Source organism: Schistocerca piceifrons, chromosome 5 (assembly GCF_021461385.2).
Source record: "Schistocerca piceifrons isolate TAMUIC-IGC-003096 chromosome 5, iqSchPice1.1, whole genome shotgun sequence".
NCBI lineage: Eukaryota > Metazoa > Arthropoda > Insecta > Orthoptera > Acrididae > Schistocerca > Schistocerca piceifrons.
The window spans coordinates 479,344,507-479,366,605 of record NC_060142.1 but is presented as its reverse complement, the minus strand read 5'-3'; the positions used below and the strand labels follow the sequence as shown (position 1 = coordinate 479,366,605).

The 22,099-nt window shown below is 41.4% G+C and overlaps 1 protein-coding gene across 6 annotated transcripts in view; it reads left to right on the top strand.

Moving 5' to 3' along the window:
- Positions 1–6,087: 6,087 nt before the first annotated feature.
- Positions 6,088–22,099, top strand: part of LOC124798404 (putative methyltransferase DDB_G0268948) — a 132,300-nt gene continuing 116,288 nt past the window's right edge. The window contains exon 1 of one of the 6 annotated variants that reach the window (XM_047261797.1): positions 6,088–6,193. The gene's annotated coding sequence lies outside the window, so the exon portion shown is untranslated. Of the gene's footprint in view, positions 6,194–6,451; positions 7,280–7,761; positions 7,780–7,844; positions 7,961–22,099 lie in introns of those variants that run through there. The other 5 variants (XM_047261795.1, XM_047261792.1, XM_047261794.1 and 2 more) reach the window with 5 other exon arrangements.

Genomic DNA, 22,099 nt, shown 5'->3' with positions numbered 1-22,099 from the left:
TGGCCTGTTGTGGGGTTGAGAACCACTGAGGGCTATAGTGGGACGAAGCCTCTCTGTCGTTTCTAGGTCCGTGGTTCAATACACCCAATACACACTCGGGTATGGAGACAACCTCGTGAATACATGTACTCTCCAAGTCAACAGGGGACTGTTTAAGCTGTTGGAGTCTTTGAAATGATGTGGAGTGTGTGCAATTGGGTTAATATGGGATCCCTGATATGTCTAGATACGACTGTGACAGGTGACATGTACGTATGCATCCTGTCTAAATACCTGCATCCATTCATGTCCTAGTGCATTCTGACAGACTTGGGCAATTCCAGCATGACAGTGCGACACCTGGCGCATCCAGAATTGCTACAGAGTGGCTCCAGGAACACTCTTCTGGGTATAACACTTCCGATAGTCACGAAACTCCCCAGATATGAACATTATTGAAGATATCTGGGATGCCTTGCAACGTGCTGTCAGAAGAGATCTCTACACCCTCATACACTTACAGATTTCTGGAGAGCCCTGCAGGATTCATGGTGTCAATTCCCTCCAGCACTACTACAGACATTAGTTCATGCCACGTCATGTTGCGGCGGTTCTGTGTGCTCGTGGGGTCCCTACACGATATTAGACAGGTGTTCCAGTTTCTTTTGCTCTTCAGTGTAAAATCAGATAGGCTATACACATAAGTTTATTCATTCATTTGTTAAATATTTTCAAAACTTTTGTCAGGAACAATACCAAAATACAGTTTTTTTGCAAATTACATTTTACAGCAAGTAAGGAGAATGAAAAGAAAGAAATGAAATCAGAGTTTCTGATAACACTGTCTGTCTGTACTTGAGTAAAGTACTCTTATCTATTTTTTTGTCTATAAATGAAACAGCAATGGCTTCAATAATTCTGTTTTCACTTTGGGGTGAAGGTGTCAAATGAAAACAGTTGACATATGGCGAATGTGCTTCTGTAGCATCATTTGAGGGAGAGGACAGAATGAACATGGAAAGATTCTCACTGTATTCTTCTCCTCTCAACTCTGTGGAACACTGCCAAAGTTGCCTCAATTCCGCTGCTACATATTTTCCAAAATGGTTAAATGCGTCTTCATTTTGGACTTAGTCTGAACTTCTCTAATGATTTGACAATCAGTGATGCTAATTTTTTTATTTTTCGTGCTGGCATTGCTGAGGATTCATTTTTTCTAGCGATCTCTTAATTGGGGTAGTTGCTGCTTTAAGAGACGACCCCAATTGTGAATCATTATTACTACATTCACATTCATTGTATTCCAGGGATTCCTCTGTCTGTTGGTGTATTTACTGAAACAAATTATTATTATTATTTCAGATGCCAAGAAAAAGAGATGAATGGATTCAAATATCTAATAGTCTCCAGCATTGGTGGAAATTCCCAGGATGCTGTGGAGCAATTGATGGGAAGCATGTCCAAATAAAGTGTCCCCCAGCCTATTGGTTCTACATTTCTCAGCTATGAGGGAACATCTTGTGTTATTTTATTTAGCTTGGTTCAATGTAGATTACTGTTTCTGAAATTTTGATGTGGGTGGAAATGGATGTGCTAGTGACAGTGCCATTTTCCGTGACTCTACTCTCAATACAGCCATGCAGAATAATCTAATTGACATACAAGAAAAATCAGTGAGTGTTGGTGATGATGCCCTTCCCATGCGAAAAAATTTAATGAAATGTTACAGCAGAACTGTGTTATCAAAAGCAGAAAAATATTTAATTACTGAGTATCGAGAGCTTGATGTGCAGTGGAGAATGCTTTTGCCATACTTGTATTGCGGTTTAGAATATTTCTTAGACCAAGTGAGCTTAAATTTTCTACAACTGATAAAGTGATGTGGACTGCTTGAAGTCTACACAACTGGTTAAGAATGACATCGCCAGACTATTTCCAAACACAGTACATTGACCAAGAAGATTTCAATACACCTGGAGATATTCCAGGAGCAAAGTGCGAGTATACAATTAGTCTGCACTCAGTGGCTCGTTTGGGAAGCAACAATTATCAAAGAGAAGCTGAAAATGTGCGATGGGAATAACGATTTCATGTAGTGGGAAAAAGTTGGAATTAAGGAATCATTTTAATAATGTAAGCCTAAACATTTGACATGACAGATAGTGAAGTTGAATAACAAATTTATATATGTTCTGAAAACACTTTGTGTGTATCTAAACCATCCAAAATATGTAGCCTATTGATTGTTGCAATGTTATCCCTTTAATAAGATCTACTTATAAATAAAATTAGTCTAGCGACGCGGTTTCGCTGACAACCTCTTCCGTCCAACACTGCACTGTAATGGATGCAGTGTTAATGAGCAAAATATAGGCGATAGGCAAAATAATGTGAACATCTGTTCCTAACTTCGGAATGGTTTATTAATAAGGCATTGGACCCCCATTTGTCTGTAATACAGGTGTGATTCTTCTTGGAAAACTGGAATACGGTGATTGTATAATCCCCAGTTGAATGTTGTGCCAATCTTCGATCAGAACCTCTTCTACATCCTGTAGTGACGAGAGAGGCGGAAATCGGCTCCGGAGTCTGTGCTCCAATACCACCCACATGGGGTTCAATAACGTTCAAGTCCGGGGACTGTACTGGCCAGGGAAGACGCTGCAGTGCAGTAGCATGCTCCAGCGTGTCCTGGTTGTGTGAATGGGAGCATTATCGTCCTGAAATATGGCATCATTGTTGGGGAACAACATTTGAATCATGGGGTGCACATGACTGTCTAAAATGCCAATATAATCGTCAGCTGTGACACGGCCATTGAGAGTAATGGTAGGACCAGCAGAGTAGCATGATATGGCTTCCCACAGCATTACATTTCCACTTCCATGCTTAACCATTGGAGTCAAGCAATCAGGATTGTAAGCTTCTTTTGGCGTTCTCCATATGTAAACCCTGCCCAATATTGGAAATAACGAAAACGTTGACCATATGATGTGTTTCCACTCATCAGCAATCGAGCCATCCAGCATTTATGCTCTTGACACCGTGTTTTACGCTTCTTTGCATTGGTTCCCGCCACTGATGGTTTCAGTATAGCACTCGTCAATGCATATTCGCTTTATGGAGTTCTCGGCGGACAATTTAGATAGATATGGGGGTCTCTAAGATGATTTTTGAGCTCCGCAATCATTTAACTGCCGTAATTTGTGTTGTTTTCACAATTGGTGATAGCGTACGACGATCTCTGTCATTTAGTTTTGATTTGCGCCCGCTATCACATCTACATTATAATGTCTTTTCATGTTTTGTGTAGGCTGTCGTGAGTTTTGAAACAGTTGCTCTTGAAACATTCAATAACTTGGCTATCTTGGTTACTGATGCTCTAGCTAGTCGGGCCCCCACAATCTGCCATCTTTGGAACACGGATAGTTCTTTCATTGCACGTGCAGCTCGCCTCTGAATGCAATTACGAAGTGTGCATTACTCGTAAAAAATCTCCACTGATGCCAAGTATGCACTACTCGTAAACTACATGCACTGATGCCTAATAATAGTCCGTAATGAACATGCACATTCCAACGCGACATGTGTCTTACCTGCATTGTTGACCGTTAAACACAACCATCACATTATTACCACTGTTCACATTATTTTGCCTATCCCCTGTATGTTTGCATTTATTTATCTGGAAGGTAGATGACAATAGCGATGGGCCTACTCGGGCTTACGCTAAATGGAGTTAACCAAGGCCGCGCGGAGTGGCCGCGCGGTTAGAGGCGCCATTCACGAGTCGGGCGGCCACTTCCGCCGGAGGTTGGAGTCCTCCCTCAGGCATGAACGTTTGTGTGTGTGTTGTCTTTAGCGTAAGTTAGTTGAAGTAGTGTGTAAGTCAAGGGACCGATGACCTCGGCAGTTTGGTCCCATAGGAATTCATACACATTTGAATAGTAAACCAAGCTGAAAATTTGTGTAAAGTGAGTTAAATCGAGTTGGGATGAAAAAAACTGATATAACATTCAGCACTGTGCTCTCTTTTGCCTCTACGCAGATTATGATTCAATTCAGTTAACTAACCAGAGCTTTGCGTTTTCCCAGTAGATTACTATACATATATTTCTGGTGCAATATCAAGGGCAGAGTCTTTGTCACACCAGTTGCTGACGTCGACGAACTGAAGGCTAGGATACAAGCTGCTGTGGGTACTGTGACAGAATACATGTTACAAAACACCTGGCTGGACCTGGAATACCGCCTCTCCATTCTCCGAGCTACCAAGGGAACACATGTTGAGGTTTACTAACGTAAATCTTAAAAAAAAAACTAGTAACACTAACCTATGTAACGGCATCAAATGTAAATTATTGTGTCAAACTGTTATATATATATATATATATAAAGTTGCCATGGTGCAAATGTTCTTTATAGTCCCACTAGCAAAAGACAGTTATCAAATGCTTCATGAATTTCGATCAAACAAAGCAAATCATAATCTACTGCTACGTCACGTTCTATAAACTCCAACCTTGTGCGAAACCACCACCCACAGAGGCCGTCCACACCGTGCACCACATGAACACAATTCAAGTTAATAACAGTCTAACTAAGATTGACTTGAAATCGCCTTAACCTGAGTTAATCCGTTTGGCAGCTCGAGTTGACCCATCTCCAGATGGCACTACAAGTCCGCCAGTGTATCTGGTGAACAATACTGATTAAATAAAGTGTACCTGGGTTCTGTGAGACGCCGCATGACCAGTCCAGGGTTAAATATTTTAAGATGTTGTGTTTAAGTTGACCTGTCCTATATTACAAGTACACACACTGTACATAATGTAATCAAGTAGGATCAAATAAAAATCAGTCAATCACTGAATGAAGTTTGTTGTGGTTATTAATAAACTTTATCGTTGTTGGTTTCTCAATTCCGATATTCTACTCTGACTCTTTGTAACTCTACTGGTGCCTCATAACTTCACTTTACCGTACAGTAGCAGGCCTAAGTGAACTGACCTGATGTGACAATCAATGTGAATACACCCTGACATGACGGTGACGTCATGTAATAATTCGTTAACGAATAGTGTGAATCGGTCATACGGTTTATGAGATACGTCATTTGTTTGTAACTATTGCCAATACAAGTGCGACAGATACTCATGACGGAATGACCACATTTACATGAAATTACAATTGTGTGGTCATGAAAATCAGCATTGGGTATTAAACGAAATAATACTGTATTGTATGTCAGGCTTGTTATGAACTCTCTAAAGGAGCCCTCACATGTTCAGTAATATTGTCCGACTGTCAATATATTGATCGTTTGAGGGCGTGTATAGAAGTACCGTCAATAGTAGAAAAATTGACGTGCAGTACTGATGGACTTCAAAATACTCTCAGTGTTGTTAATACATACTGGATATGTAAGGCCAAGTATTACGGTTTGACATTATTCTCCATTCAGATGCTTACAGAGCTTTAGAAACCAGAAACGCGGCGTTAGTGCACACCATTTATTTTTTTAATACGCTGCTGTGTATTCAATTTTTAAGAAGTCTTTTAACACGAAAGAATGTCAATAGGTCTATGCAAGGGAAATCATGGGGTATACCACTTTAGGATGGTTACCGGAGGATTCCCTGTGACACTGCTTACTTCCTTAATTTGAAAGTATAGTATAGATTGGTGTAATACATTTGGAAAAACTATGCCATTTCGAAAAAATACGTCATATATCTGCAGTGGCTAAATAAGAGGTCTGCGTAATACACTTCAGTTTCGCCAAATTATCTCAAAGTGTAAAAAAAAAACTGTTTTTCGTTAATTGTCTGAACAGGTCCTTGCAAGGCATATATAATTGCCCCACAGGTTTCCACAGAGGTCTGCGTAATACACCTCAGTTTCGCCAAATTATCTCAAAGTGTAAAAAAAAACTGTTTTTCGTTAATTGTCTGAACAGGTCCTTGCCAGGCATATATAATTGCCCCACAGGTTTCCTCAGAATTGTACTAATTGTGCTAGCTGATATTACAGAACTAAGCTTCGAGCATTAGAATAACCTGCCTGTCGTCAGAAATGTCTTAAGTTATTCCTAGTCTCTTGTCGACTGCTACTGCCTCTCTGATTAACGTGTTTTGCTTCTCTGTTTCATCAACGCTAATAACTTGACGTACGTTGCAGAGCTCGTCGGAAAATAATTTATGAAATCTTTCAGGTCTGTGGTTCTGACTTTAGTTTGTAGCGGCCGCGGCTAGCAGTTCTGTATAGTGTAGTGGGCGTGTGTTTGGCGCATGTGTCGTGCCACGAGTGTTCGGTTTCGCGCCAAATTATTTCCGCGACGACCGGCCAGAGAGCTGTGTTTTGTCTATAAACTCCGTGCCGTTACTCTTCGGTTGTAACAATTTATTTGTTCCTGTATGCCATAAGTTTAGTTCAGTGATTTTGCATATCCCTTAGTAACAAGTCAACAAGAGGCTTATCCTTTCTCTCTCGACTTTGTGCAGCATTTAACGACTTTCTGTATTTCTTGAGATCTACGAACGAAGGAAGTCATTGTCATGTGTCATTCCAGCAAAGAGCATATAGCTTATGCGGTCTTTATTTTTATGTAAACAGGCAGGCTAAGGGGTTGGACTCCCCATACACCCTAAAGTCAGAAGATTAGCACATGACTTGTCGCTGTGTTGAGTTGGGTGTACAACGTCTTAACCTTGTAAACTAACGTTGTCAGCTGACAGTTTTGTCAGTGTTATTGATAGTGTGAGGTCGCTTCAATATATTGAAGTTTTGATAAACTAGAATTGTCAATAAATGTTGAACGGGTGCTGGTTCCTTTTAAATTGATTACGTATACGTCCATCACGTAACAAAGGACGTACCTGTACACTGAAACCGTGTTGCGAAAGTAATGACACGTTTCAGATATGCTTCGAATAATCTGTCTGGCGTAAGGGCCACGCGTTTAAGTACCGTAAAACTTTTAATCTCTCTGTAACTCTATAAAAAGTACACATACACTGTAGTAAACTGAGTAGATTCATTTGGCGGTATCTGTTCAAAGCGACGATAGACTGGGTTACGTAAAGAATTTACGTCACTTAAGAATCAAGAATCTTTATCAAGGTACGGCTTCAACTCCATTGAGTTCAGAAAAGCAACGCGGACCTTGACGAATCACGTTGTAAAGTGTTGTCACGCCCGTTACATTGAAAACCAAACCTTAGCATCGAACCAAAAAGGTTCGTCCGTTTCAAATGTTATGGTCTTCATACTTCATGGAAGTATTGTTTCTTAATGTAATGTAAGTGTCTTTGCACCGAAAACTTAAATTAATTGGACCGCCACGTTACATGTTACAGCATTTCCTTCTAGTTTCTGTAATTTTCTAATGACCTATCTTGTGCCGTACTTCTTTGAATAATCGCATATTGTATGTTTTTGTATGCTCCTGCGCAGTTGTCTTCCTCTTCTCGATTTCCCAGAAAGTTATGAATGCTACCCGGGTATCGGGAAAGTAGCGATTCTTGCTAGATGAGGAATTTCCGAACTAGTCGAGGGCGTAAATCTAGCCGAGAATGCTTTTTTGCTACTATTTCATTGGGTGTGTTGCATAACATTTCATGCCACGCATGAATATCAGTTTATAACGGACTAGAAGATCCAGATGGGGAAGACGTTTTTGTCACTTAGAATTGCAATTGAAATTATATAAATTGTACGTTAGTAAGGAGACGTTTGCCAGGCAGTAGTGTTAAATTGAAAAAACTGCAGTCGAAATTGTTTTGTATTTCTCCATACACGGTATGTAGCTGGAAATATTTTTCCAGCAGGTGTCTACAGTATGTGGTGTTTTGCCCGAATTTATTAAAAAAAAAGCAAACAATGGCCAACCTCCTGTTTCGGAAGGGGAGAGTTTCTCGACTTGAAGGACATAGCAATTAGATTGCAAACCTGGTTTACATTGGTCAGTTTTTTGCTTGAGGTAATTATCCTCATTACTTTCTTTTGCAATAAAAGCCCATTCTTGCAGCCTGCAGAATGACTCCACAGTAACAGTCCATAGCTGATGTGGCTGTGGAACATTGTGTAGTATTCTGTTAGTAGATACTGTTGTGATATTTTGCTTTTTAGTTTCCTCAAGAGGTATAAAACCTGTGAGAGTTTGGAATGTACATGGTCAGTGTGTTGTTACCAGATTAACTTGGCATCAACGAAAAATCCACAGAAGCTTAACAGCTGCTGTGTCACCCAGTGCTCCAGTATCACTGAGGCTGTATATCATTCTCTGTGTTTTGTCTTCAGTAATGTTCATCTTGTTTATGATAAACTAGGCCTTGACCTCACCGAATAGGACATCTGCTTGTTGAACATCCCGAACTACATTGAGAACATAGTTACCATTTGCAAACAGTAAGGTATACCCATTGGAGACTATGGCATTAACGAAAATTAAGAGCAACAGAGACCAATTATGGATCTGTGTGACACACTGTGTTTTAACTTCATTTCACTTTAGCCTGCTCCTGGCACCAATACAATCTGCCATCTGTTATTTAGGTAGGATTCGAGAGTTTGTAGAACAGCTCCCTCAGTACCATATGATTTTAGCTTGCTGAACGGAGCCTTAAGTGGGATACAATCATATGCCTTGCTAGGGACACAGAGTATCAGTGCTACCGACCCCTTGTCTTCAAAACCCTGACTTGTATTTGTAACTTAGTTAAGTACTGTTGTTGTAGTTAACTTTCCCTTGAAAATCTATGCTGCTTATCACAAAACAGGTTATTTCCTTCTAAACAACTTAACAGCTGATCTTTCATTATGGACTCCATCACCTTAGCTAGCTCTGGTATTGTAGATAAAGTCCTATAGTTTGACACTTCATGTGGGTTACCTTTTTTCGTAAACTGGTAGTGGTACTTCAGGAAGTCTGGAAATTCTCCAGAATGGAGGCACTTCCTTGTTGCTATTGTCATAGGGCGAGCAATTTCAAACATTACAGTTTAATGTAATTGGATACATAACAAATGTACACATCAAGCAGTGGCAGAACTCTTACATAAAAGGAGGTTATAGTTAGGCAAGCTTTCGGAGCCAGTGGCTCCTCCTTGAGGCAGAAGGTTTGGAGGGGAAGGAAGAGGGGTGAACAAAAAGGACTGGAGAGGTCTAGGAGAAGGGGTGGATTTTGGGAAAGTCACTTGGAAGCGCAGGTAAGGGGAGACTTACCAGATGGGACGAGAAGGAAAGACTTATTGTAGGGGACCACACCGGACAAGATTTGAGCTTAAAGGTCGAAGACAGGGTTGTATTAAAGACAGTTATTACTGCTTAAACATGGTGCACGAGTTAATAGGAGTGAAAAGCTAACTGTATTGTGTGTAACAGAGGTGGGAGGGGGTGACAAAAAATAGCCAGGTAAGAAAATGAAAACAGAATGAAGAAAGAAGTATTTACTGTGAAGAAAATGCTGAGGTAGAAGACATTAACACAAGTTAAGGCCAGGCGGGCGGTGAGAACCAAGAACATGTAGCAATAATTCCCACCTGCGGAGTTCCAAGAAATTGGTGTCTGGAAAAGAATCTAGATGGCCCGTGTGCTGAAACAGGCACCAAGGTCACAATTGTCACGTTATAAAGCATGCTTTTTAACAGAATACTGTATGTTGCCAGTATACGCCCTCTGCATATGCCCATTTGTCTGAACTGATAATTTGGTGGTAGTCGTGTCGATGTAAAAGGCCGAACAGTGTTTACATAACAGCTAGTATATGATGTGTCATTTCACCGGTGGCTCTCTCTCTGATAGTATGCTTTTCGTCGGTTAAAGGGCTGGTATAGGTGGTGGTAGGAGGGTGCATAGGGCAAGTCTTGCCGCAAGGACGGTCACAGGGTTAGGAGCCTTGGTTCTCACCACCCACCTGGCCTTAATTTACGTTAATGTCTTCCACCTCAGCGTTTCTTCACAGCAACTACCTCTTTCTTCACTCTGTTTTAGTTTTCTATATCTTTCATTTTCTTATCTGTCTATTTTTTGCTGCCCCCCTCCAATCTCTGTTACATACAATACACTTAGCTTGTCATCTCAATAATTCATACACCATGTTAAGCAGTAATCTCTGTCTTGCATAATACCCTGTCTTCCACCTTTAAGATCTCAGGTTTTCAAATATCATCCGGTGCAGTCCCCAACAATTATTCTTTCCTTCTCGATCTGAATGGTAAGTCTCCCCTGACCCGTGCTTCTAGCAGACTTTCTTGAAATACACCCCTTTTCCTAGACTTGTCCAGTCCTTTTCCTTCACTCCCTCTTCCTTCCCCTTTAACCCTCCTGCCTGAAGAAGGAGCCACTGGTTCTGAAAGCTTGTGTAATTATAACCTCCTTTTATGTGTGTGTTCTGCCACCACTTGGTGAGTAGATTTTTTTTATCTATTCAGTTACATTATTTTGTCAAAAATTGATTGCTTTCATTATTATACAGACTGTAGTTTGTAATATAGTGTGGGATGTGCCATAAATACCTGGGATCCCTGAGTGTTTGTAGTTTTTACTTTTTTTATGCCTTTTGGATACTCTTTCTTCCGCATTACCATGCTGCATTTATTTCCAAATTTCACAGCAAATGCCGTATCTGTGCCAAAGTAAGGAGTTTTTTTGTACTGTGCTTTCTGCTGTGTTTAAAACATATTCATTAAATCTGGACTGCAAGAATTAGAGCAAGAGTTGGGCTTTTGCCTGTGTTCATTAACCAGATACCACATTACCTTGCAAGGATAATGAGCTTTTTCAATAAATCTGAAATTGCTTTCTTTTTTTGCTTTCTCTACTTCTCTTCTTTGGTCTGTAAATAATTGCAGTATAGTCGTTTTGTTAATGCTAATATCTCCAATGGCTGTGACTTTATCCTTTAATAGTTGTATTTCAGATAATCTGGAGGTATACCCGCTCTTTAGTGTGACAGATTTCTCTGTGTATTTTGATTTGGCAATTGGATACCTCGTGGGTTATAGTGGAAAACTTTCATAAAATTTTGCTTTAAGAGTCTGGAAAATTGAATGCATCATTTGGTGGCAATACTTCAGACATTTGATGCTAATCTGTAAAAGACGGTTTAATTATGGAATAATAATCGTTTTTCTATGTAATAACCCTAATTCCGATTATGTAATTTGAATGCCAACTGGAAATTTGTTGTGTATGTATTGAGTTTGTCCATAGCTTCATGATTACAGCAGTTTGATCTGCAAGCATAGGATCAATTACACTAACTTTGTAGTCTCAACTATTTAGGTTTGTGACAATTGTACCAAGACAGACACCTCCTCTTGTCAGTTGATATTTTACCACAGATAGTCCATAGCTGCTTAATAAGTTCATCAAAGTGCTCTCTTTGTCACTGCCTGCCCCCGTTTGGATGTTGAAGTCTCTGTATAAGACAATTTTTGCTCCTAGAACCAGTAAATGACATGAAAAGCTTTCCGATTTGTTCAAAATTGCCATTTGGGAACAGTGCGTAGAAACAACAATTAAGTTAGTGTCTGGCAGCCTCAAAGTTGCCAAATCTAGATCGAAGTTCACACAGAAGTTATTTATGTCAATTTTCTAAGCAATGGGCTTACTATTTGCATACACAGACACACTACCATGGATAGAAGTTTGTCTACACCATGGTCTCACTTTCTCAACAAAAAGTGATGATGTATCGAGTTTTGTTGTCAGGCACTGCACATGTGCACTGGCTGTAACTAAGCTTGCATTTTTTCAGTGGTGACATTTCCTGTTCTACTGGAATATTCTTTGCCGTGGGAGTTTATCTCACTGGAGCACTGGGCATCATCTGGAATAAAAAACATCATAATACTCTTGGGTCATACATTGTTGTCCATTATTTTATCTTGTAAGTCGAAATGAACACAAAGATTGAAGCTGTTATTTAATTCCTTTGATTCCAGTTTATCAACTATAAAACTGTTGTGACTTGGTAAAGTGTTTTGTCAGAAGTTAGTTACAGAATCAGTTTTGGCTAGAACTAGACTCTCTTTTCCCCATACAGCATTCCATTTTCTTTGCCGGTAGTACCTATTATGACATTACTTCTATTTTTAGTACTGACATTTCCAAGAGTAGGCTTCAGAGTAGGCCATTCTGTTCACCAGCTTTCCTATTTTGTAGCACAGTCATATATGACGGTTTATTTCCTTTTGCTGTGCCTGCAATGGTTTAAGCCAATTTGTTTCTTCTGCCTCCCTACTTGTTGTTCACTTCCTGCCAGCCTGTATTTTTGCCTTCTATAGAGTTTATGTCCAGCAACTTTTTAACATCTGTATGCAGTTTGTTGTCATTGACAGATTCTGTGTTACTGACGCACTTGCTGTTTACGCTTGAAATGGTTGCCGCTGCAGAAACGTCTGGATCTTCATCAGCATTTTTTCTTGGAAAATTACCACCTGATGATTTCGCAGATTGTTTACTACCTACTGTTTTGATTGCTGCTTCTATGATGTCCCTCAGTCGTAGAGGAGTGAGGTTTACCTGTTCAGTTTCACTCATAATATGTGGCTCATTATTTTATTTTCAACAACCTTTAAACATTGTTTTTCCATGTTTCTTGAAGATCATTCAGAGGGCGTTTCTCGAAGACCCCTGAGAGGGCTCATGGCTCTTGTGTGAGTTTGTGTATGGCACACAAAGATCCTGAGCTATTGTTTCACTTTGTTCCTTCCAGGGCTGCATTCCCTTCCATGTTCCCCTCCCTATTTGTTCTCACTCCGGAAATACGGAAGCGTCCAATCGCGCCCGTCTGCTTTGACCCATGACGTCACAAATATGGCGGAAACGACCATAAACCACGATTACAATACGGCGCATATAAAGTCGTTACGTACACATTATGAAGACGAAAATACACACACGTTCCACAAAAAGCCTAATGACACTAATGGGACAAGTGCGGGAAATTGGGGTTTTTGGTTGGGGACAAACTAAAAATAAACAAATTTAGACACCCATCCCCATACAAAATCTCGCAAAACAATGAAAAAAACTGACCTCACAAAACTCCCCAAATACCACTAAACACAGTATCATCTGGAATCGGACACTTCCCTTGACCTATATAGCTCAACAGCAGCTCCTGATCACAAAAATTGGGATCGAACACTTCCCTTAACCTATATAGCTCAACAGCAGCTCCCGATCCCATAAATTAGGATCAAACATGTCCCTTGACCTATGTAGCTCAAAAACATCTCCCGATACCAATATCAACATTCACAGCCACACACTTGGATCAAACACTTCCGTTGACCTATATAGCTCAAAAACATCTCCCGATACCAATACCAACATTCACAGCCACACATTTCAATAAAACACTTCCCTCGACAACACATACACTAAAAACAAAATAATAAAAACTTAACACAAAAAAGTTTCGGCACTACAAACTAGGTTGGCCACCACAATCACACACAGGCACTCACACACATCTATACTTACCCCTGTACTTAATGAACTTGGAACAAACTTCAGGGCAAAAAGAAAACACAGGCACTCACACACACAACTGTACTTACCCTTGTACTTAATGAACTTGGAACACACTTCAGGGCAAAAAGAAAACTAATCAAGCACACTCCTCTCACTCACACCAGTCTCATGCGCACAAAAACTGTGTGGAGATCTATAACAAAAATAATAAGTCACCAGTACAATCTTGCGCATGCCCAACCTAGACTTCTCGAACCAGGAACCGCGCTGTATGGAATGCCAAATGTCGTATTTTCGACAGCACCACATATAACCGTCCCTGGTCCGAGATGCTGGAACTTTAGCCAACTTCATTTCTTCGCCACAAATAGAGCATTTCACAACCTCGGAAATTAAACCGAAGCTGCAAAAACTTGATCAGTTCCAAAGGAGTGTTCCCCATCATATCCCTCAGACGCGCACTGTTAATTTTATCCGTCATATCCATTCCTGAACAAAAACAACAACAGATTAATTTTACTAAAATTACCACACAACGTACAGCGAACAACACTAAATTAACCTTCACACAAAACCACAAAATAGTTAACCTGAACATACCACCAGAGGGCACAACAAACCACAACACGACGACATCTAGAAACACGCCACACGCATAAACCAAACTCCGCACAGTCATGACATCACACGCCACAACCACCTTACGTCACGGGTCAAAGCCGACGTGTGGGATCGGACGCTTCTGTCGACCCCTCACTCCTTCCCCTATGCCCCCTCCTCCTCACTTGGTGTCCTTGTTTACACCTTCCCAGCTATCCTCTTTGGTTGTGGCATTCCTTTTGGTCTTTGTCCCTCTTGATTTTCTTTTTCACCTCCCATTTTTGGCATTTTTAGTCTCATTTTGGGCTTAAACTCCCCTCCAAATTTTCTCTCCTTAGTGAGAGCCAACTGGAGAACACCTTACTTAGCGTCTTCAGCATGTGGCCTTACCATCTCTTCCATCTTTTCCTCGATGCTATTGTCCTGTACCACTACACAGCCAGCATGGTAGCCAGTCCGTGTGGTGGGTTTGTTATGTACCCTCTTGGTTGAGCCCTCTGACACCAAAGAAACCACACTTTTGATACCTGAGCCGATACCTCCCCATGTATACCTAGCAATTGTAGTTTGTCATTCGGGAGCGTCAGAACTCCCAGCAAGGGCTGTCATGCCAGATAGCGCTTGCTGTGGCTGGTTGGTGTCTGCGGCGAGTGTCCCTGATTGAAGAGGGTGTTATCAGGGTGGACACTTTGAGTATGAACACTCTAAGCTTCAAACGGCCATTCCACTATGTGCGTCTCTTTAGTTGGCAATGGGTGTTTTCATGCTGCTTCTTATAACCTTGCAGCCTTCCCTGGTTGCATCATGAGAGGAGGGTCAGACTCACAGGTTTGGTGTGAGGCCCTTTCACCGCCACCTGGTGTGCACCAGAACTCATGGGGACACTTTCACCACCACCAGGGTGTTATTTTTTGTGGACACTACTGAGGACAAGTTTGGCAAAGTGGGGCTTTGAGTAAAATATGGTTGGGTTCAGTGTTGCTCTACTTCTGCTGTCCAGTCAGCTGCTCTTTGTGCGTCTGACCATTTTGGCAACAACCCAGTGTCCATTACTCCTCAGCAGTCTTTGAATCTGGTTCTGATAATCACTTTTCATAGGGACCTCATCCTTCAAACTAATCAGGAACTCCAGGCCATTCTGGAATGACAAGGCTTTCATTTTGTTCAGCATGTTCCAGTAGGCTGCAAAAGGATAATTGCATCAATAATGATGCCTGTATTCTGGCATTTGAGGGGGGTACTCTCTCAGAGAAGATCAACGTTGTGTGTTATCAGTGCGACAGGAATCTGTACTGCCCACCATCCATGAGCTATTATTGATGTTTGCACTTTGGGCACATCTTTGTGTGGTGAATCGAGACACACGCTCCGTGAGGGGAGCCATGTGTTCTGCTCCCCATTTGTGTTAATTATCATGACCATCACTCTCCACACCTGCTGTATTGCCCTGTTTATAAGAAGGAAAAGAAGGTACAGGAATATAAGTCCCTTGATACTTTATCCTATACTGAGGCTTTTCAGAAGTATGACTGTCTTCATCCTGCATCTATGACACCTAACTTTGCCTCTGTTGCATCCTTTCTCCCTTCTCCCTACCCCTTTCCTGCCCCCCTCTCTTCTCTCTCTCCCCTGTAGCTCTCACACACACCACTCTGGGTGTCACTTCCCTTATGCTGCCATAGAGATGACCACCTCCTTCAGCACCTGTTGGTGATTGGGCCCCTTTCCGGGATCCCTCCCCCTGTGTATCCCGGACTGGAGGCGTGCTGACAACGTGCCCCCCCCCCCCCCCCCCCCCCCGACCAGAAGCACTCTGCAACTAGTTGGCCACACGTCCCACAGACCATGTGGCTCAAGTTGCCCAATCTGTCAGTTACAGATCTTGATGAAGCCTGCTCTCTTTCTGGGCCCTGCCCTTCTCAACCTGTTAAAGAGCACAAGAAGAAACACAAGTCCCTGGACAAGGCCACACTGGCACCACAGGAGGTGCTGACCCCGCCTTCACAACCTGTGTCAGATCTCATGTTTATGACTGTCACCCCATTCTTGTTAGTGACAGATGATGACCCGGCGACATGGCTGGTTTCAGCCCATTCACTTCCTGTTTGGATCCCTGTGCTGTGCTTATTCAGTGGAGTTGCAATTCCTTATTCCCTTGTATTCTGCAACTTGTGTCATTCTCCAGAAGCCTCATTTTACTGAGGCTCACTCACCAACCCTTCATGAATTCTGTGCTTTCTGTTGGAACCAGGTTGTCCATTTGAGGGCTTCTGGTGCTGTCTGCATGTTGGTCTATGCAGACTTTATTAGTACGTGGATCCCCCTTCATTCCAAATTGGAAGAGTTGCCATCTGGGTCCACTTGCAATCTCTGTTCTCCTCCTCCTCCTCCTCCTCCTCCTGACAGGCCACCTATACCCACTGCCCTAACTTCCCTCCTTCAGCAACTACGCCTTCCCGTCCTCCTCCTTGGGGATTTTAATGCCCATCACCTCTTGTGGGGCAGTGCTAACTGAAGTCTCCTCATAGACCAGCCTTTGCAGACCATGATGTATGCCTTCTTAATGATGGTTCCCATAACATTTCAGTGCTGCCTGTGGCACTCATTCTGTCTTACATCTTTTACTCACTTCCCCTTTCTATCTCACTTCATTACACTGATCACAGCACAGTGATCTCTCTGATAGCGATGACTTTCCGTTGATCCTCTCATTTCCTTCCTGCCTCCTGATGGCTAGGTTATTCTGCTGTGCTTTCCATCAAGTTGATTGCATCTGGGTACCTCACAGGTTGTGTTTACCCCCTCTTTGTCAGGTTGTATTGATGAAGTGTCTGTGACATCTCTGATACAATTATTCATGCTGCCAGTGTTGCTGTTCCTCCCCCTCAATAGGCTGCTTTGCAGCTGGTCGGTCCTGTGGTGGAGCACGGCCATTGCCGTCACCATCGCCATCCATAATCACCATCTGGCCTTGCAAAGCCTTAAGCAGCTCCCATCCTCCGCTAGTCTTATTACTTTTAAACATCTTCATACCAAAGCCTGTTATTTAATCAACAGATCAAGCAGGTGTGTTGGGAACACTTTGTCTCCTCGTTAAGTTCTTCTGTCCCTTTGTCATGGATGTGGACTACACACCATACCCTTTAAGTTTGCTAATAGTAGTCATCCATCCTGGGCTTTGCCCCTTCCAGGTGACCTTTGAATGGATCCATCTGTTCTTGCAGAACATCTTGTGACTCATTTCACTACTGCATCGGTGTCCTTCCTATCCTCCCGCCTTCTTCCTTTGGAAACAGTGGGCTGGAACTTCCCACTTACTTTTTACCCCTTGTCAAGTGGAATCCTGCACTGAACCTTTTACTGAATGGGAACTTCTGGCCCTTTCGTTTTCCCTTGATTCAGCCCCTGGCCCCTATTCCATGCATAACCAATTGCCTCAGCATCTCAAGTCTCCACGACGATAATATCTGCTCTGGGTGTTTAACCTTATTTGGCTGCAAGGTGTTTTCCTCTCTCAGTGGAGGGAAATATTGTGGGCCCTGTCCTTAAGCTTGGTGGTGATTCATCATCCCTTTATAGCTATTGACTGATCAGTCTGACCATTGTCATCTTCAAGTTATTTGAATGGATGGTACCTCGTCGGCTCAGTTGGTTCCTTGTATCTCAGGACCTTTTGTCTCCTTAGCAATGTGGCTAATGGGAGAGATGGTCTCCGATTGACTATCTGCTTCAATTGGAAAGTGCAGTTTGACAGGCCTGATTTAGCACTGCCATCTTGTTACAGTTTTCTTCGATCTTCATAAGGCCTCTGTCATGGCTCGGCACCATAACATCTTTCTTACACTCCGTGAGTGGGACCTTCGGGGCTGTTTCCTGATTTTTATTTGTCAAATCCTATCACATTGATCATTCAGAGTTTGGGTTGGCAACATTATCAGCTTTTTGCAAACCCAGGAGAATAGTTTTCCTCAAGACTTCATATAAAGTGGCCTTCTCTTTCTCATAGCTATTAATGAACTCATAGCTTCCATCAGACTGTTGATCACCCTGGCTCTGTATGTGGATGACATCTGTATCTGAACTAGTTCCCACTTGGTGGCCTCTGCATAGCAACGGCTCCAGGATGCTATCCGGTGCACTTCCGCATGATGCTATCATACAGTTTTCAATTCTCACACCTTAAATCGTGGTTGGTGCATTTCTGTCATCGTACTGCAGTCCATCCTTATCCAGAGCTCTGTCTTGATGCCCAAAGCCTCACCATGACCCCCCCAGTCCCTTTCTTGGGTTTTCTTTCTGACAACAAGCTTACTTAGTTAATATCTGCACTCTGAAGTTTGGCTGGTTTCGCAAACTCAGTGTTCTTCACTTCCTTGCTCACACCGCTTGGAATGTGGATCATTACACTCTTCTTCGCCTTCATAGGGTCTTAGTCCTGGCCTGTCTGGACTATTGTTGTCAAGTTAATGCCTCAGCTGCCCTTTTCACATTGCTGCTCATGGACTCAGTCCACCATCGTGGTATCTGTTTGGCCACTAAGGCGATTCACACTAGCCCTTCTGGTTGACACTGGCCTCCCTCATAGGGGTCCACGTTTTGCTGGACTGCCCTTGCCTTTTGGCCCTTCACCTTAAATATGCCCTTCCGCCTTTCTTGTACCAGGGGTTAGCAGTGACCCTTGCACGGTTACATCTGTCGGTGATTTTCTTCATGAAAATCATTCGTCCTGCCAGATTTAACTACTTGAATTGCTTTCCAGAATAGGATCCCCTCAGTTATCGTTGGTATTGTTTTTGGAGCCCTTTGGCCTTGCCCACACAGCGGCCTTGTTTTCCCCATTATCCCCATGTTTTGCCTGGTCTTTTGTGCCATTTTGTTTCCACATTTCTTATATCTTCTTACCGTGATCATGATCATGGTATGGTATGGGGATCAGGATGGGTTGGCAGCGGTGCTGATACCCCCTCATGTGTAGCGCCTTTGTGGCGTCTTGGCTCTTGCCCTTCCCCACTCCTGGCCCCCTTCCTTCCCCTTCCTGTTCTTTACTCTTCCTGCCAGTTCAGTGTTCCTTTTGCCTCTTTGTTTGCCAGTTTTCCTTTCCCATTGACTAAACTGTGAGGTTTGTGTTGTTCCTCCATTAGTTTCTGTCACCTTAGATCGTGAGACTGATGACCTCACTGTTTGGTCCCCCATCTCGTCCCCCAACCATCTGACCAGTCAAGGCTTCTTCACTTTGTGGCAACAACATTTCTAACCTATAGTTTGTGACAATCACAGAATCAAGTTTTTCTTTTATTTGTTTATAATGGTAAGTTGTTTCACTATTTTTACTCACTATTGCAACTATGTCACTACCAGCTTGCTCTCATGAACTCCATTAAGACCTCACATAAAGTATAACCTTAAAATAAGTCTCATATGATGCACAGGAATGTGTTGTAATATGAATTTTGCTATAGAACTCTTTACCAGGTACTTAAACAGCTAGCTATTTCATTGTTTTTCTGCAAAGGGAAGAAAATACCATTTACTGCATCTAATCATTCAGTGGATTCGTTTCTTTCTTGCTTAAAACAAAGGTAAATAACTGTACATTGGATTTTGTCCGGCAGGCACTGCATATATTTGAAAGGGGCAATGACATTCAGAACTCTGCACAATGTATTGCATTTCCCACTTTTCTCATGTGAGTGATAGTCAATGCTTTATTTCCTAGCAGGCTATTATATGTAATAATATTATCTGTGTATTACTCAAGAGATCAAATATTTCAAATTGAAGATCATTCGAATTTTGCTTAAGAAATATTCAGTGTAATAATTGTATTGTTGAGCTATTAATGTGGACCAATTTCTTTTTTCTTTTTCTTTTTTTCACTAAGCAGCAGTACAGCATGTGTGGTGCTCGAGAGAGAACTATGATAGGCTTAGATTTGCTGAAAAGTCAGTCACGTCATACAGTTATTTTAATTCAAATATAAGCACTTGTCTGAGCCTTACAGTATGGCTTTTTCTGAAATTTATATGTATTCTTGGAAAGTAGCTTAATAGCTACTTTGAATGCTGCCACTGATAAGAATCCAATATTGACAATATAGTCAATTAAAATGGCAAACATGTAACAGCTGCTTGGGGCACCAAACTGAAAGGGGCATTAGAGGTGCCCCTAGAGCAAAACCTGTATATTCGTACATCAAATTAACACTGAAAACAAACAGTTTCCAAGGTCGTTAGACTTACATTTATTTTTAAAGGAATGGCAATTAATGTATGAGGGATGAACACAAGGGGCTGGGGGGACACCAAATGATACATTGCTTTGTGTGACATAATTTAAGCGAGAGTGCCAAATTATATGTTGCTTGTGTGAAAAATGTTCTTGAACCAACCCTGGACAGAAGAGATGCACTGCCCTAAGGCTTAACCACAAGTTTGAGTGTGATCGTGACTGCTATTTCTCTGATCGGAGTGAATTCTTTGCCTGCTCTTCCCCTTCAGTTTTAATAGTAGTATTATTTCTGCTTGGAAGTGACTGTTGGAGTGGGGTGAAGGGAGGGGATTTGGGGGTGGGGGGTGGGGGGTGGGGGGGGGGGGGGGGTGGGGGGGAGAGGAAAGTCAGATCAGGACTCTTTGTAAGGGAAGGGTGATGTAACAGTCATGGAAGATGCTGTCTTGTTTGTGGCATTATAAACAATTTAAAATTAATTAAATAGCAGTCAGCTCGTGCTATAAAAAAAGACAACAGTAGAAACAAGAAATTATAACTGTTTTTTGTTATTGCCCTCTTGATATTAACTAAGGCCAAATAACTTTGGTATTGGCATGAGGCCTTTGAATAAATTAACAATAAAAACTTGAAGGTAGCAAAACTGGGCGTGTAACATATGACTATTTCACAGTCTTCATCATACGTCGAAGAGATATAAATTTGTATTATCCTTTCTATGCATTTTTAAAATAAAGCCTTCTATTCTGTCTAAAATTTCAACAGCAGTTACTTCATTTTTTTGTTTGTTAGTGGAGTCATTCTGTGTAAAATCATTCAGCCCATCTCATTCACCATTTCAGATTTGAATGAAACTTGGCATATTTATTCTGTCCATGCCAAATTTTAGCGTTCTGTCTGTCTGTTTCTGTTTTCATTTTAAGGCGCTACCAGGCCTGGAAGTTTTCCTGTTGTTAACATTATGAAGGCACAAAATGACACTTGCTAACATTTTAAAAAATAAATTAGCATTTTCTTTTTCTTTCTTATTTATTTATTTATTTATTTATTTGTACTTATCATCTAAACTGTGTGTATGAAATTTGGTGGTTATACACTTTGTAGTATAAAGATTTTAAAAATAAGTAACTCTTACCTCTAAGTAAAACCATTATGAGAATAAAGATGCATACTTACATCTTTTTATTTTATTTTATTTTTTTAAAGTCACCATTACATTAAATACTGATAATACCAGTGCCACGTAAATGGAAAGAGACATGGACTATTGCCTGGGAAAATAAAATTAGTAGGGATTTTCTTCCTTTATTATGTTTTTCCTGCTGTATAGGAAATTTTAGCTCATTCCTCATTCAGTTGTTTCATAAAATATGTTGTTAAAATGTCAGTAAAAATATATTTTTTGTACTTTCTCATTCTTTCCAATGTTGTATTATTTCTGGTTAAACATATTTTGTTTGAAAAACAAGTATCAGTAACAACTGGTGTAGTGTGGCATGTTGTTCATTCAGAATAACAGGTTACACTTCTTTCCCTCAAGGTGATGGAACATGTTATTGTAGAAACATTGTTATGTAGTTAGTATATAGAGAACTTTCCACTGTGCACATGCAGGTTTAATGGGTGTACAAATGTGGAGTGAGACATGCAAGCACTGAATGTCACTGAGGTGCAACTGCGATTGAGTGTCTCCACCTTTTGTGAAGGGATCAGTTATTCTTTGGCATTGCGGCTTGGTGATGTTTTGGAAGACAGAGAACAAGAGGTGCTGCCAACAGTGACAGCAACTGGAAAATAGTTGATAGTAGCT